This window comes from Parasteatoda tepidariorum, chromosome 2, assembly GCF_043381705.1.
Source record: "Parasteatoda tepidariorum isolate YZ-2023 chromosome 2, CAS_Ptep_4.0, whole genome shotgun sequence".
NCBI classification, from domain to species: Eukaryota; Metazoa; Arthropoda; class Arachnida; order Araneae; family Theridiidae; genus Parasteatoda; species Parasteatoda tepidariorum.
Window position 1 is genome coordinate 51,602,176 of NC_092205.1, and position 15,140 is coordinate 51,617,315.

Sequence of the window (15,140 nt, forward strand, 5' to 3'; positions counted from 1 at the left end):
ATTAACAAAACCTATAAACAAATATTTACTTTGTTAGAATTATTTTCAACTGGTTAAATCTCTCTTTTTTCTTTAAATAAATTTTTTTTTTTAAAAAAAAACTCACTGTTAAATGTTAAATTTTCAGTTTTAAGATGTAGAAAAAAACTTTCAAATTATTTGTCAATTAATAATTTTTTCCAATTTTTTGTTTTTTTGTTTTTTTGAAAAAAAAAATTATGCTTAGAGATTGTCTTTTAGCATGCCTTCAATTGTTTTTTAGAGCTACAAATTTTTCTTTTGTTTTGATATTATGTGAGAATAACTTATTGAAATATGTACATAAAATTGTATAAGAGGGTAATTTAAAAATTTTTGAGGATCAAATTCAGTTATTACATAATATTACACAATTTAATAAATTTTTACTGAGCAAATGCCCTTTCAAAATTCAAAGTGCCCTTTTTTATTCTTAGGTAGAACTCTGGCTTATGAGCTTGTAAAAATAACACAAATTTCTTTACCCAGAATGTAAAGCAGTGGTTCCTAACTTTTGACATGAAATATTTGTAGTGCTGCAATGATTTTGTATTTTATTTATGATTTCATGTAGTGTTCTTATAATAATAATAGAGTGTGTACCTCAGTACTGCAGTGCAAATTTCTTTTTACCCAGAATGCAGTTTACTGGGAATAGATAGGAGGAGGACGAAGAAGAAATTTAAAGTTATTTGCTAATTTGCTTTCTATCCAATATGGAGCATAATTCTAAAAAGGAATATGAATTCTATAATTGCAATATAAATTCTGAAATATTCACTCAACCTAATATAACCGGTATTTTGTAATTACCTCCCTTACTATGTTCTTTTAAAATAACTGTTTAGAATAAATTAAATAGCTGGGTACCCTGCCCCTGGGGATTATATCAGGAGACTGGTCCTCCAGGTAGGGGGTTGGGCATGGGACCAACTTCCCCACCCTGTAAAAAAATCCATAGTTCAGAAATCCCAAAGAGTAAAATAATGGGAATAACTAACTGGAAGGCCATGGCGCAATATAGATCAAGATGGCAAAAACTTATTGGGACAGCCTTGGCTTGTCATAGGCTGTAGTATCCAAGAAGAAGAAATTAAAAGAAATATACACACTTAAGGGGAACAAATTGATATTTTAACTGGAATAATCGATCAACAAATGCAATTGAAATCTTATGTATCTCTAAGAGGTGGAATTGAAAAAATCAAAGTCTGTTTGATTATTGAGGAGTTTTTATTAAAAAACACATTCAAGTTTTATGAAAAAACTTAACTGTTCTTGTTTTCAGTACTGCCATCCCAGTAATAATTCGTTAGATTTTTATAACGTTTGCATTTTTTCCTTGCCTAAATATTTATTTACAATTCTTAAAGTGTAGGTCTATATTGTTTTTACTTCAATCTTGACCAAAATTCTAAAAAAAAAAAAAATACTCAAAGTCCTGGAACAGTGTTTGGGCTTCTAGGGAAGTGCTGGAACGTTATACTAGTGCTTTTCCGCCCTACTGTGTGCCTTGAGAAAGCTAAAATTTAAAATTTACAAAGAGAGGGATCATCTGTTAAAATTAGAAATCATTACTGATCTATACACCATTAAGTAATTCTCCTCTGATTGACAGTGTCTTCAGGAATAAAATGTGCATGCTTTTTCTCTATAAGGATTGAATAATTATTTGTGCAAGCATACTTTTTCTGTTATTGAAAAGGCACAGTAGATTTTAAAAAAAACTTATGTTAATTTTATCAAGATGAATTTGAAATAAAGATCTCTGAAATAAATTATTTAGAATAAAGAATAAACTCTATTTCTTTTCTTGCAGCCTGTGTAAGCATTTCGTAAATTTAAAAGTAAATTTTTCCTGTTTTTATTAATGAGTTAATAAATCGTAAAGTTTAATATTATTAATTATTTGTTAAAACTTTAAATAGTAGTTTGATTAATTTCTAAAAAAGTATGCTTGATAATATGCTTTTATTAAATCAAAGTTATAACATTTAGGCTGAACCTTAATAATTTAAAAATAAGTGAATTTTATATCATCCTTTGAAGAAATATATAATTTAGGTAAGGAAGAAGAAAAGCAACAAGACTAGCAACATTTTACCCTTATTTGGTTTTTATATAACGTTAGTGAACTATTTATTTTACTCCATTTAGGTAAAAATAATAATAGCTAGGAAATAAAATAAAAAAGACTTAAAATTTAGAACTGGAAAAGAAGGAAAAGGTGTATAATTTTATAAATAAATAATGTCAGTAATTTATATCCATCAATAAAAAAAAATTTGCAATTTTTCTTAGCTTTTTAATAACAAAATATGTCACTGAAATTCTTCCTTACACTTTTGTCAGGGATATTGTTGATCAAAGATAAGAAGGAATTTTCTTTAAAAAAAAAGAAAGAAAAGTAAATAAAATTAAATTAAAAAATAAAATTGAAAAAGAGCATTTTGCAAATAACCCTTTTCCCCGAACTTTGGTCCTGTTGGTCTACTATTCTTTATTTGATGTTTAAATTTTTTTTTCTGCTCAATTTATTAACATTTTCTAGAAAGAATAATCATACTTAATTTATGATCAACTATATTAAATAAAAAGTAAAACCCTCCCGCAATAGCCAATTTGTTGGGCAAGGGATCATGGAGGTTTAGTGTTCGCAATTTTTAGACCAATAGCATGACCATTAACTCAGCACTGCATACTGGTCGCTTTTAATTCCAGGACAAGCTGATACTTTTCGATTTAAAGCGATCTAAGCTTATCAATCAAGCCGCAACCTGATCCTAGAAAATGATGGATATTGTCTTGGGTCAGGTTTCTATCCCTTGTTGCGGCTTTAAGTCGCGATCAGAGCTTGATTGATTCTATATAAATTTTTTCTCGCATAGTATTTTCTGAGATATCTGCAGGAAACAATGCTTATATTTTTTATACAAAGTGCAATTTACGCAGATTTGTAGAATGATATTTAAAGAGTGACTCATTATACCTGCAATAAATCGGGTTTTTTTATGAAACCCTTGCCTTTCATTTGAACCTCTCCCTGCTAAGGTTACTGAATAATCCTTATGTTAAAGTCCTTGGAATTCGGGATGACTTTGGACAAAAGATGAGCTTTAAACTTTGATATGCAGAACTTTGCTCTGGTAGCTGGTAACAACTCATTATGTTTCAGCGATAATACATACATGTTAGTTTTTTCAGAATATATTTTTTCTTTCTTTTTTTTAAATCATTTCCGGAATTTGCAGAGTGTGTACTCAAACCGTGTTCATTATCACCCAAAATGTAAGCAAATTGATCTTTGTTCCCATCACTTTTGATGCTGTGAGACCGCTGCAAACAGTTTGCGGCGCAGTTAAACGACCTTTTGGACTTCATGTTGTATCATCATTCGATAAGAGAACTTTGATTGAGCTATTTTTAAGAGACTCTGACGCAAATCGAGAGGACTTAGTCTAAAAATAGACACGAAGCTATTTATAGTATTTCCTGTCGGCCATAAGGCATTTTATGGTGATTAATTAAAAATTTTGCATGTTCATAAAATATTTGTATTTTTGTTGCTCAATCGTGATTAATAATGGCACCATTCATAAAGATTTTTACTTATTTAAATTTTTAATCAGTTAGCTTATTGTATGGATGTATGTTTAGACTTGTTAGTATATAATCAGTTTTAAACAACCTGTCAGACCATAAATTTTTCGCTTAAAGAAATTCATAATACTATCTTAATAATTCAAAGTAAAATCGTCGGTGCGTTAAGTATGATAAAATTATAATGCTTTTTTATAAATAAATGACAGAAACTAATTTTTTTTTTAAATTTTTCCCCTCAGTTGAGAACATATTATGAATTTTTTAATCTTTTTTTTCTTTCTTTCCGTTCTCGTTGTTTTTCTAGTTTTGTTTTTTACTTTTATTTTTTCTATTTTTTGTTAGCAACTTTAGGTTTTATAATTCAAATCACTTTTGTTTCTCCTCATTCACGTCTGTCAAGTCTTGAAAATGGGCGTCCATATTTGAGAGCTTGAAACTTGTCGACTGTCATTTCCAATCTGTATATTTTTGAAGTAAATGAAGTTTTTAATTAAGTAATGTCTTACTGCTTTAATTTCTTGCAATTGCTTATTTAATATTATGAAGTCAATTTTGAGCGTTTATAATGTTTTCAATTTTATTGACAAATAATTTAAGGATTGGCAAATGTTTGCTTGGGTCGGAAATTGAATTTAATCCTAAATGTCTTGAGTTTCTAATTTTGCAAAGTCAGTCAAATTAATAATGCGTTGTATCAATTTGTTTCATTTATCTTATGTTTTGATTTAATCTCTTTTATTTCATAATTTCGTCTCTATACACTCAATTAAGAGTACGCTCTGCTCCGAGGACTAAAAATGATAATTTCATATAAACCTGTTTAGTTTCTAATCTTCTTACTCCAAGCATGTGGATGTAGTTTCGAACATTCCCCATAATTTAGTTTAATGTAATTGCCGTCACGTCGACGCTCATATGATTAAATGAATAATAAAAAAATTAAAGAAAGTGCGAAAATACGGAAATTCATTGCGTGTGTTAAGTACAAATAGAATGTTCCACATTTTTATTGAAATCTTCTTGGTAGACAAGGCACGGCGATACAGTAACCAAAGAATATGGAGGATGACTCCCCTCTATATTCTTTGACAGTAAGAAGCATAGATGCTGAGGAATGTGGTCCCGATAGTTAGGTCAGGGGAGCGGTTCAAAGTTTGGTTCCCTTAATGTTAATTTCATTTTTGCTTATCATTTAAGGAAATTGAAATTTTTTTTAACACAATAATGAAATTCGTTTATCATAAAACTCCATGCAAAAAGTAACTTTTTGTAAATATTTATTATTTTTTTATTGTTTTATTTAATAAAAATTTAATTATTAAGGTATACAATTTTTTACATTATTTTAAAAAATTTATTTTTACGTGGCAAAATACAAAGTTTGAGCAAAATCGGTCAAATATTTCTTGAGAAGTCAAATTTTAAAAATACTTTTTTAAAGTTCGTCTACAATAAAATATCGTCCGCACTGATTAATTAGCATATTTGAGGTAACCCCCTTAAACCATTTAGACTGAGTTCTAGACCGTGAAGATCCGATCGTTAGATCAGAAGTTATTCAGGGTGGTCCTTTTTTATGCGTTCTGTACACCTTTTCTATCGTAGAGAAAAATATAGAGAGCAAATAAAGTAAGTTAAAATAAGCGTAGGGAAAATAAAGATTTCGATTACTTTTCAAAATTTATCATCGAAAACTAAGTTTCTAGAAGCTCTACTATAGGTTTTATGACTTTTAATATCTCAAAATAATGACCTTGTTAACAAATAAAATTCTGTTTATAGGTTGATATTTATCAACTTCTTGTATCCTCAATTATGTCTTTCTCTCTTATTGATGTCTAACTCTCTCAGATCCATCATTAAATATCTGATGGAATGCATTTCGTTGACAGCTTTTACATTTGTTTAAGTTATTTATTTTTCTGTATTTAAAAATTAGGAATATTTTATTTCAGTTTATAAATATTTAAATTTCCAAGGGCATGATGTAGTTTTTTTTCCTTTAACATATTAATGACTGATATCGTTTTAAAGTCTCTTTTCTCCTAGAGAATTTTGTTATATTTTCTTTTTTCTTTTTCTCCGCTTAGACTTAGTTTAAAACACCGTTTGATTTCCTTTTCTTTGTACATAATATCGTATTTTGCTTAGTATAACAGATTACGGCTCTAATGTCATTATAGTGTACATTCAAGTCATTCTTAGTGTCACTTGCACTGCAGATTAGAGAGTTGAGGGTAGTGAGTTCGATCCTGGCATCTGACTAAACACTGGCGTGTATACGCAGCAAGGTGCACGTTAAGTATGACGTAGCTGAAAGTCCTTTCGTTGGTTGTCGTGTGGAAGTTTGGAGAGAAGGGGTACCAGCTCAGGCGCAGTCCATGTCTTCTGACCAGGGTGAAAATTACATGGCATTCCTTCCATGTCCGTTAAAAGATAGAGCCCTGAAAATGAGGCTTGGGCATGGGCGACGAAGACGCCTCGACTACTTCTGGGAATTTTTTTTTTGTTCTCTTATTACAAAGTATCATACATCAAAATGCGAAAACATTGTGTGGCAAATGAATTATCTCGAGCAAAATTCTGAAAGGAAAGAAAATATTTATTAGTTTGCATGTTAAACTAACTACAGTAAAGTTATAATTATAAAACATCGAAGAATAAAATATTCGCCTATAATTTCTTCAGTGATTTTCTCTAAAATGGACTAAGTCTCTTTTGCTTAAATCCTATTAGGAAGTAACATTTATAAGGTTTAAGTACCATCGCCGTAGTTCAAAATTGAATTAATTCAAGTAAAATATTTATTGTTTTTGTTTCAATAATGTGAATATTGATTAGTTTTACGAGAAATATACTTCACAGCTGCATGTTTTTTTTATTTTATTATTATCATTATTTTACTTAGGTAAGGGATTCTCATGTATGCTGCTGTTGAAAATTAGAAGCTCAGGGTGGTTAACTTTGGCTGATCATCGATAACGCAAAATAAAAATTTTCATTATTGTCAGCAATGTGCAGTGTGCAAAAAATAAATAAATAAAATAAACGGACCCATGTGAATAACTTTTGGTGTAATGATTGGATCTTCATGTTCTAGGACTTAATCTTAATTATTGGAGGTAGGGAGTGACCTCAAATATGCTAATTAATTAGTGCAGACGATATTTCTGTGCAGTGGAATTTTGAAATTCGAATTTTTTTCAGGAACTATTCGACTGATTACACTCAGATTTTGTACTTCGCCATGTAAAATTATATTCCTTAAAACGATGTAAAAAATTGTATACTTTTCAATTCAAACATTTTTCGACTATTGTTAGATAAAGTAATAAAAAATAATAAATATTTACTAAAAGTTATTTTTCTTTCGTTCGCTTTCCTGACTAAACTATTGGGACCATGTTTCCCAGATTGCGGCTACCCTTTATATTTCGGGTGTCAGAAATCCGAATCCGTCGAAAACTAGGTATGTTTATTCCGAGAAAGTGCGATTTTGTGTCTGATATCGTAACTTAAAATATCGTATGCACTAATTAATTGGCATATTTGAGGTCACTCCATTAAGATTGAGTCATAGAACAAGAAGATCCGATCATTAGATCAAAAGTTATTCAGGGTGGCATCCCTATAAATATTTTTAAAAAAATTGTTGTAGGTACTTAATTCTGAAAAATTAATCCTATCCTTCAAAATCCGTTAATTTTTGTGATGATACATACAATTGAAGAAAAACGCTAGAATACTTGGTCACGTTTTAGGGCGACTTGAATGCGTGCTGTATATATATTTACTATCCTTCTAAAAATATCCGGTCTTAAAATAGATTGTCATATTTAATCATCTGCTATGTATTCATACATTTCCGAGTGGAATGTTCTGCATTTAGGTGTATGATATTTAACAATATTGATTCATGATCATTACACCCTTATTCTTGTCATATTTGCCGTGTTTCACGCATGTCCGATTGAATGTGATTATGTTATTTATGATTTTTACCAGTTCTACAACATAGTTTTTGATGAAAATTAAACTCATAGTCCGAAAACTTAAGATTTTCTATGTTTGTAAGCTAGTAAATATACAGTTTATTAATTATTAAATTAATCTAAACTAAGAGTTAAATTAATCTAAACTAAGAGTTAAATTAATCTAAACTAAATTAGTCGTTTTCATTCTCTCTTTTTTTTTGGAGGGGGGATTTATATACTTAAATAGGAATGCTTTAGTTGTTAAATTAGAAAAAATGTGGAACAGGCGCTTTTATGTAAGAAAAGCATATTTAAATGAACTTGTAAAATTGAATTGTTAAATCACAGCACAAAAATGTAATAAAATAAGTTCCCTGCATTTTCCCTTTTGTTAGAAAATTTTTTTAACTTTCCTACATTTTCCCTATTTTAGATGATTTTTTAATTTCCTACCAAAGGTGCTACTGTTTCTTCTTTCTTTCTCTTAAAAAAAAAAAAAAAAAAAAAAAAAAAAAAAAAAAAAAAAAAAGACCTTATTGGCTTGGTTGTAAATTTAAATTATCAGTTCATAAAATATTCTTCGTTTTTTTTTTCTTTTGCTTTTTTGAAGTGTGCTTTTTTTTTCATTACCTCGAAGAACTTATGTCATGTAAACTTGATGAAAATTCTACTCTCTATAAACAATAGGCCATAAAGGTCGGAAAAAAAGGGTGACTGTTTTCTTACAATGTGATCTCTTTCATCACAGAGAGCGTTTTATATTCCTCTTATGTTGCCCGCTGAAGTGTTTTATCCTATACAACTTTTCTTTCATGAATCTCTTGGAACTTGCGCTCTCTTAGAGGCCTGTGCTCTTTTATTACAGAAAGTCTAACTTATCTACTTCCATATAACTGCATAGTCAGATGCTTTCTACTAAAATGATATTTATTTTGCTTGTCTATCTTATGCTTTATTTATCTTGGATTTAGGTAAAATTAAATTATTTTATAAAAATTTTCTTTGTTAAAAAACACTATTTTTAGAATTTTTTTTGTTAAAAAAATATTTCCGTCACCAAAAAATATTGTTTATTATGATTCTGTGAATATTATGCTCCCCTTTTAATTTACTTCAGTTTCCATGTATTGATGATATTTGTGCTTAGTCTTTACCAAAAATATATAATATTTTTTTTAGAAGACGTGAATAAATATACTTTTTGAAAAATGTTTTTTAAATAATCATAAATATAAAAAATAAAAAAATAGAGGAAAAATTTATTTTTCTTCTATTTTTATCCATATAAAAAAAATTAAAGAAAAAATATAAAAGTACACTCAGTTATCAATTAAAGAATTTCTTTCTTTCAAATAAATATCATTTAAAAATGAATATGTTATTGAAAATTTGAAGTACTACTGAATAATAATTGTACCATTAAAAAATAAATTTATAGAAATGTTTGAAACCTCTGTAATTTAGTCAATTCTGGTTACAATTCATTAAAACTTAACATTAAAATTATATTTGTTTGTTCAACTTTCTGTTTTTTGTATCTCTCTTTGTTTGTAATTTACCATCCCAAGGTACCGCTTTTTCGCAATATGCAGAATTCATTAACCTGTGTTGGTTGTAATTATAACGTGTTTAACGAAACACGAATGCGAAATAATTTTTGTCACATTTAACGCAATATTTGCACATAGACTTAAGTGCGCACCCCCCCCCCTTTTCCCAAGATTGAAAAATGCACCCCACCACACAAAAAATAAAAACTTATAAGAAACCAAAAACGCTATGGTGGTTCAGGTATTTATAAGCTTTATTTTTATTTTAATTTTAGAATAATGAAAATCGTAATTGCGATGAAAAGGTACTGAACTGAAAACACTTATCGCACTTGAATGGAAATAACACACGATCCTACAATAATTATATTTAAAGTTTAGTTAATGATTATTATTATTTGTGAATGAATTGCAAAATATGTTATATATATTTTTAAAAAAGGAAAAAAACGCATATTTATTGTAGCTCATAATTTTATTCTTTCTAGAGCTCGCGCCCTAACTGGGGGCTTGGGGGAATGAACTACTGAAAATAATTCTATGAACACCAACTGCTTCAAGGTTCGCGCCATCGAATCACGGCGTGAGCACTTTCATTTGATAAAAAAAAAAAAAATGAAATAACAACAAATAAAAATAACTTCTAGAATGAACAATTAAACTCTTAGTCCTTTACGCAATACAAATAACTTACGTATTGGTTCGCGATAAATAAGAACGGGGGGAAATGGAATATGTGTTCGATTTACAAGGTTTCTTTCTTTTTTTCTTTCTTTCTTTTTTTTTTTTTATTCATATCGCATTATGCATTTATTTATCTAAATTTGCTTGCTTATAAATATTTTTAGACCAGAAAGATGAACATTTATCGGAATTATTTTTAATCTCGGTAGAGTTCCAAAGATATTCTGGGACTCTTGATATTGCTTTTTATCTTTTAAGGTAGACAAAGTTTCAAAATGCAATCTTCGTGAATTAAACACCTGTTATAAACAGTTTAACGAAAATGCATAGAAACAATGATCGAAATGTATATACAGTAAAATGGGCGATTTTCTTTTTTTTAAAGACAACCTGAAGTTTAAACCGAAGCAATCAGAGTTGTGTTTTTGACGTGACAAGGGTCAAAAATTGGTTCATAATGAGCGTTAAATTGTTTGTTGTGTATTTAAAGCTTTAAATTAGTAATAATTACACAGGGGACCAATTATTTTTTTCCGTTGCATGAGATTTTTTTTAAAACTGATCTTAGATACTTTCGAATCGCTGATTTCAATTCTGCAATAGGTTTCTCTTTCAAAGCTACACTTTTTCGTAATGACATTTTTAGTTTAATTTTTTTTTTGTCGAAATGTACAAGTTTAAAAACGTGATATAACAGGGGGTCGCATGAATATTTCAACATACTTCTTTTAGAGATATTGCCCTCCATTAAGGTTAAAATGGCATATGAACCCATGACCGAAGATGCTGTCATACGCGGCTTGGGGTGTTTCCCTATTATGAACTGTTGCTTCGCATGCTTCTAATAGGTCTTAATAAGGAAACGCCCCTAGCCGCGTACGAAGGCATTGATTTCTATGCATTTTTAACAAAAAATTTATTCCTCAGTGTTATATTCGCTAATATAAAAATAGTACGTTATATATAATTAGCAATAATACTTTTATAGTAAAAATATTTCTTTTTCCATTCGAACTTTCTCTTAATTTTATTGTATTTAGAATTCTCATTTTTTCAAGAAATATTTTAATCAACATATCAAAAATGTAGGGCAATTATTATTTTATAAATATTCTCAGCAGCATTTTTTATTTATCCACTTATTCCTATTGCTGATTTTAATAATTTTAGAATCGTAACAGTTCTTTGCAAAGTAAGAAAAGAAGAATATTTTCAAAGTATTTTATTATAAGATACATGCGGATTCTACAATCTAATAGAACCATAGTTTTACTTCTTTTTAGTTGAGTTTCTTTTAATTTTATTTTTGTGCCATTACCTAACATACGAACTTTATATTATTGCAAGTGTTATGCTAGTGTTGATACTGTAAAGTGTTTATATAAATTTTAAAAAACATAAAACTTTAAAGTCAGACATATTTTGTTTTTATTTCTGTATTTTGTATCTATATTTGCAACTAGGGTTCTCATTTAATTATTAAGAGTTATGATAACATAAGTAGAATTTTTTGAAAATTGCGAAATAGTTTTATCATTTTGGTTCTGTTTTTTCTACACATATCTGTAAACTAGATTACTAATTATTCTAAAAATGAACACAAAAATCTAGATTTAGAATTGATTTATTAAAAAATTGCGTTATCGTATGTTGTAGGTTAAGTCATCGTAGAAACTAGAGTAGATTGTTTTTTGAGTGAAAAATGAAAACGTTTTATTTAATAACAAAATCACTTGTAAAAAATAATTTTTTTTTAAAAATGTTTTTGTTTCATCAATTTCATTTTTTGTGTTCAAGATCAAATAATTTTAATGTTAATCAGCTTTTATGTTCATTTTGTATGATTCAAAAATATTTTGCAAGTAGGCAAAAAAATATTTAAGTTTAAAGAACAGAAATGTGGTTCTAATATGGAAAAGCAGAATTCTAAACTAGAATTCATAGTATTATAATAGTCTGATAAGGTAATTTATGACATTTTAATAGTCTAGTATAGTTTAATTTATAGTATTCTAAAAGTCTGTTTTTGAGCTTAGACCTGAAAATAACCACTTGCAACTTGGCGATCAAAAAATAAGTGGCAACTTAAAATAAATAAACAACCCAACAATTTTTCCCATCTTTTTTTTTTTTCTTTTTGAAAATGGCAAAAGTACACCAATGTAGAATTTTCATTAAAATGCCCAATGTCTCCATTCAAAGTTTTGATTCATCAGAATCCATCGATTTGTAATGGAAAAATTTCGTATGGATTCATGTCGAAGGAGAGTTCGTTAACAATTCATACATTTCAAAATTTTAATCTGTATATTAAATATATTTTGCCTCCTCAAATTAAATTCTTTAAAATTTGTATGTTTAATTAAATTTTGTCCGTAAATCATTTCTAATATGATTTTTTTTCTTAAAAAGATATAATTTAATCCAAGCAACAAAAAAAGAGTTTGCAAAAAGTGGCCATTAGATAGATAAAAAAAACAGACCAAAAAATATATCAAATTTTTTAATTGTTAAAAAACACACTTTAGAACACATTAAAACACTGAAAAAACACATTTTCAATTCTCGATCATATTCGAGTGTGAAAAATTATAACAGCATAAAATACAACGCCTCTCGAATTATCTCAAGTGTGCACAGATTGGATGCTCGAATTAACTCGAGCGCACAAGTTAAGAGGTTAAGGGAAAATTGGCTACTATTTGTGATCACTGGCTACCAATTGAAAATATAAATTTTCAGGTTAAATTGAGTTTTATTTAATAACCTTATATGCTTTTTTTTCATCATACGACAATGCCATACAGCAGTTAAGTTTTAACATTCATGGTACTATTAGTAAAGCACTATTTTATTTGATTCTAATACTAAAGTACTATTACTAAAGTACGATTAGTAAGGTACCAATCCCGGTCGACATGGCTCTTTAAAAGGACAATTGTTTTTAAAAAATGAACGTTAAAGTTATTATGCAACTTTCCATTCCATAACATTTCACCTCCTTGAAATTTGGAATTTCTGTAGACATGTGCCCATTTTTAAAAACAACTGAAATATTTAATATTATTACATAACTTTGAATATTTTTATTCTCTATTTTTGTTGCCAAGCGCATCAAAGGATGTGGTAATCGAATTAAGGACATCCTGTCTTATGCTTAAAAATTTATTTCATCATTTTAGCTTGTAAAATATGATTAAAAATATTTTTTTTTTAAAAAAAGGAAAGTAAAATGTTGTAAAAGTCATTAATTAGCCTTTTAATGTTCGACTATATTTGCTCAGAACAAATAAAAATTAGCATCAAATTTATTACACAAAACAGTTGGGATAGCCGTCGAAAAGCAAGCCCAACAGCTATAAACATTATTATCTTGCAACGTTTGCGCAACCTGTCAAGCAAGAAGAAAGAATAAAATAAAAAGTAACCTTGTGCTATTTTTAAACCTTATTATCGTTGCGTTGAATATTACAGAAGGATTTCAGAAATTAACTTATAGATTCAACTGACAATTTGCTGCTATTCTTGATTTGCTGCATTGTTTTTCTTATAACTCAATTAAAATCATAGTTTAGTGTCGTTATTAAACAAATAAATAAAAAATCCTCAATTTTTCACTTGTTAGGTATTGTTTCCTGGGAATCATATGTTTTATTTTTTACCTGTATTTTTTCCGTCCATTTTGTAAGTTACATAACATATGATAAATTACCTTTGTATTTGGCTGTCATCTTTTTCATTGAAGTTATGATTTTTTTTTCTTTTCTTCTCTTACGGTCTTAAAGTTACTATCTCGCTGAGATTTCGCTAATTGTTCAGAGATAGTTCCGGCTTATGACATAAGCCCGCTTTCAGTGTCAAGGAAATAATTTGGATCTGGAACAAAATTATCTTTTTTAAGGGCTATTTTCGTAAAATATGGAAGTATATTTTTTAAATTTTACTTAGATTCAAAAATCACATCGAATCGAATTGTATTATCAAGGCCATTGTTGTATAGATTTATCATTTTTATGGAGATCTATGAAAAAAGTGTTAAGAAATTTTAAACAATTTTATTATACGCCCATTGAATGCTTCAATAAATTGTAGTCACGTAGCATTTCAATCTAAAAGAAAATATCGAAAAAGTTAAGAGAAAAAGTTTATATTTAAAAATAAAACTATTTTTAACTTTTGTATGGCTGCCATTTTAACCAATGCTGATGGGATAGATAAGCAATTAGGTTTTTGGAACTTATTAGAGATTGGTTTGCCAGATATAGAGATTACCTTCAACGGGCGTGGTTGGTGTGGAGGGACAGTGGCTATGAGTCTATAATTAGAACTATAACTCTATAATTAGAAATTTTCAAATCCCCTTATTTAAAGAAAATTTTAAAAAAGCATGATTAATTATTGATTTAAATTCTACTGAGTTATAAACAAATAAAAATGGATGTTTTTACAGATTTAAAAAAAAAAAAATAAAGATTTGTGAAATTTAAAGCTGCGTATTTTCATTTCGCCCTCCCCTTAAAAAAACGCAAATTTTGGACGCCTATGATATCTAACAGATACTTCAGGTTTTAAAACCTAACTTAACTTTTTTCATCTTCTTATTCGATTTTTATATTACATTACCTTACATCCGCCCGGCATTATTTGCACTGCCATTAACCAAACTTAATCAATTTTCGATAATGAATTATCAAATGACGATTCTTTGTCTCTTAGCTATTGGTGTTTGACTGTGAAATGACGAATTTTCGTCATGCAGACAGATCTGTGTTAAATATTTCATTTCAGATATATATGTTTTAATTTAAGGTCTCTTCAATATTGTCAAAGCTATAAGAAAGCCATAAAATCTCCGAAGAATACGTAAATACCTAAAAAATGAAGTAACACTAAAAAATATTGTGAAAATTCTGGAGGTTTTTGGATGAAATTCGATTCGTGTTTCGACCCATTTAGCAGTCAATTCTTCGTCTTGGTGTTGTATTTCATGTAATCGTCCTTTGCCCAGACTGGTTGAAAATACAAATAGTCAAAGTGAGATGTTAAAATGAATTATGCAAAAAAAAGTTTTATTCTCACTAAAATCACAACGAATTCCAATAATTTAATAACAAGACGCTTCAAATGGATATCCTTGTTTGGAACACTTTATCCTCCCTCTAACATTTTTAAATTAGCCGATAGATATAATGGTTATGTGAGCGTAAGTTTAAGTTCCAAAAAAAGTACGTGAAACTACAACTTCGTTCTGAAACCATGATAATTCAAAAGCATTATCTGATTCTGGTAGTGGACTCGCTCACGTGTAATG

General features: G+C 28.6%; 1 protein-coding gene across 2 annotated transcripts in view; it reads left to right on the forward strand.

The window, feature by feature from the left end:
* The window catches only part of LOC107446305 (cGMP-dependent protein kinase 1), an 89,268-nt gene that overhangs the window by 1,633 nt on the left and 72,495 nt on the right, over positions 1–15,140 (forward strand). The window lies entirely within an intron of this gene.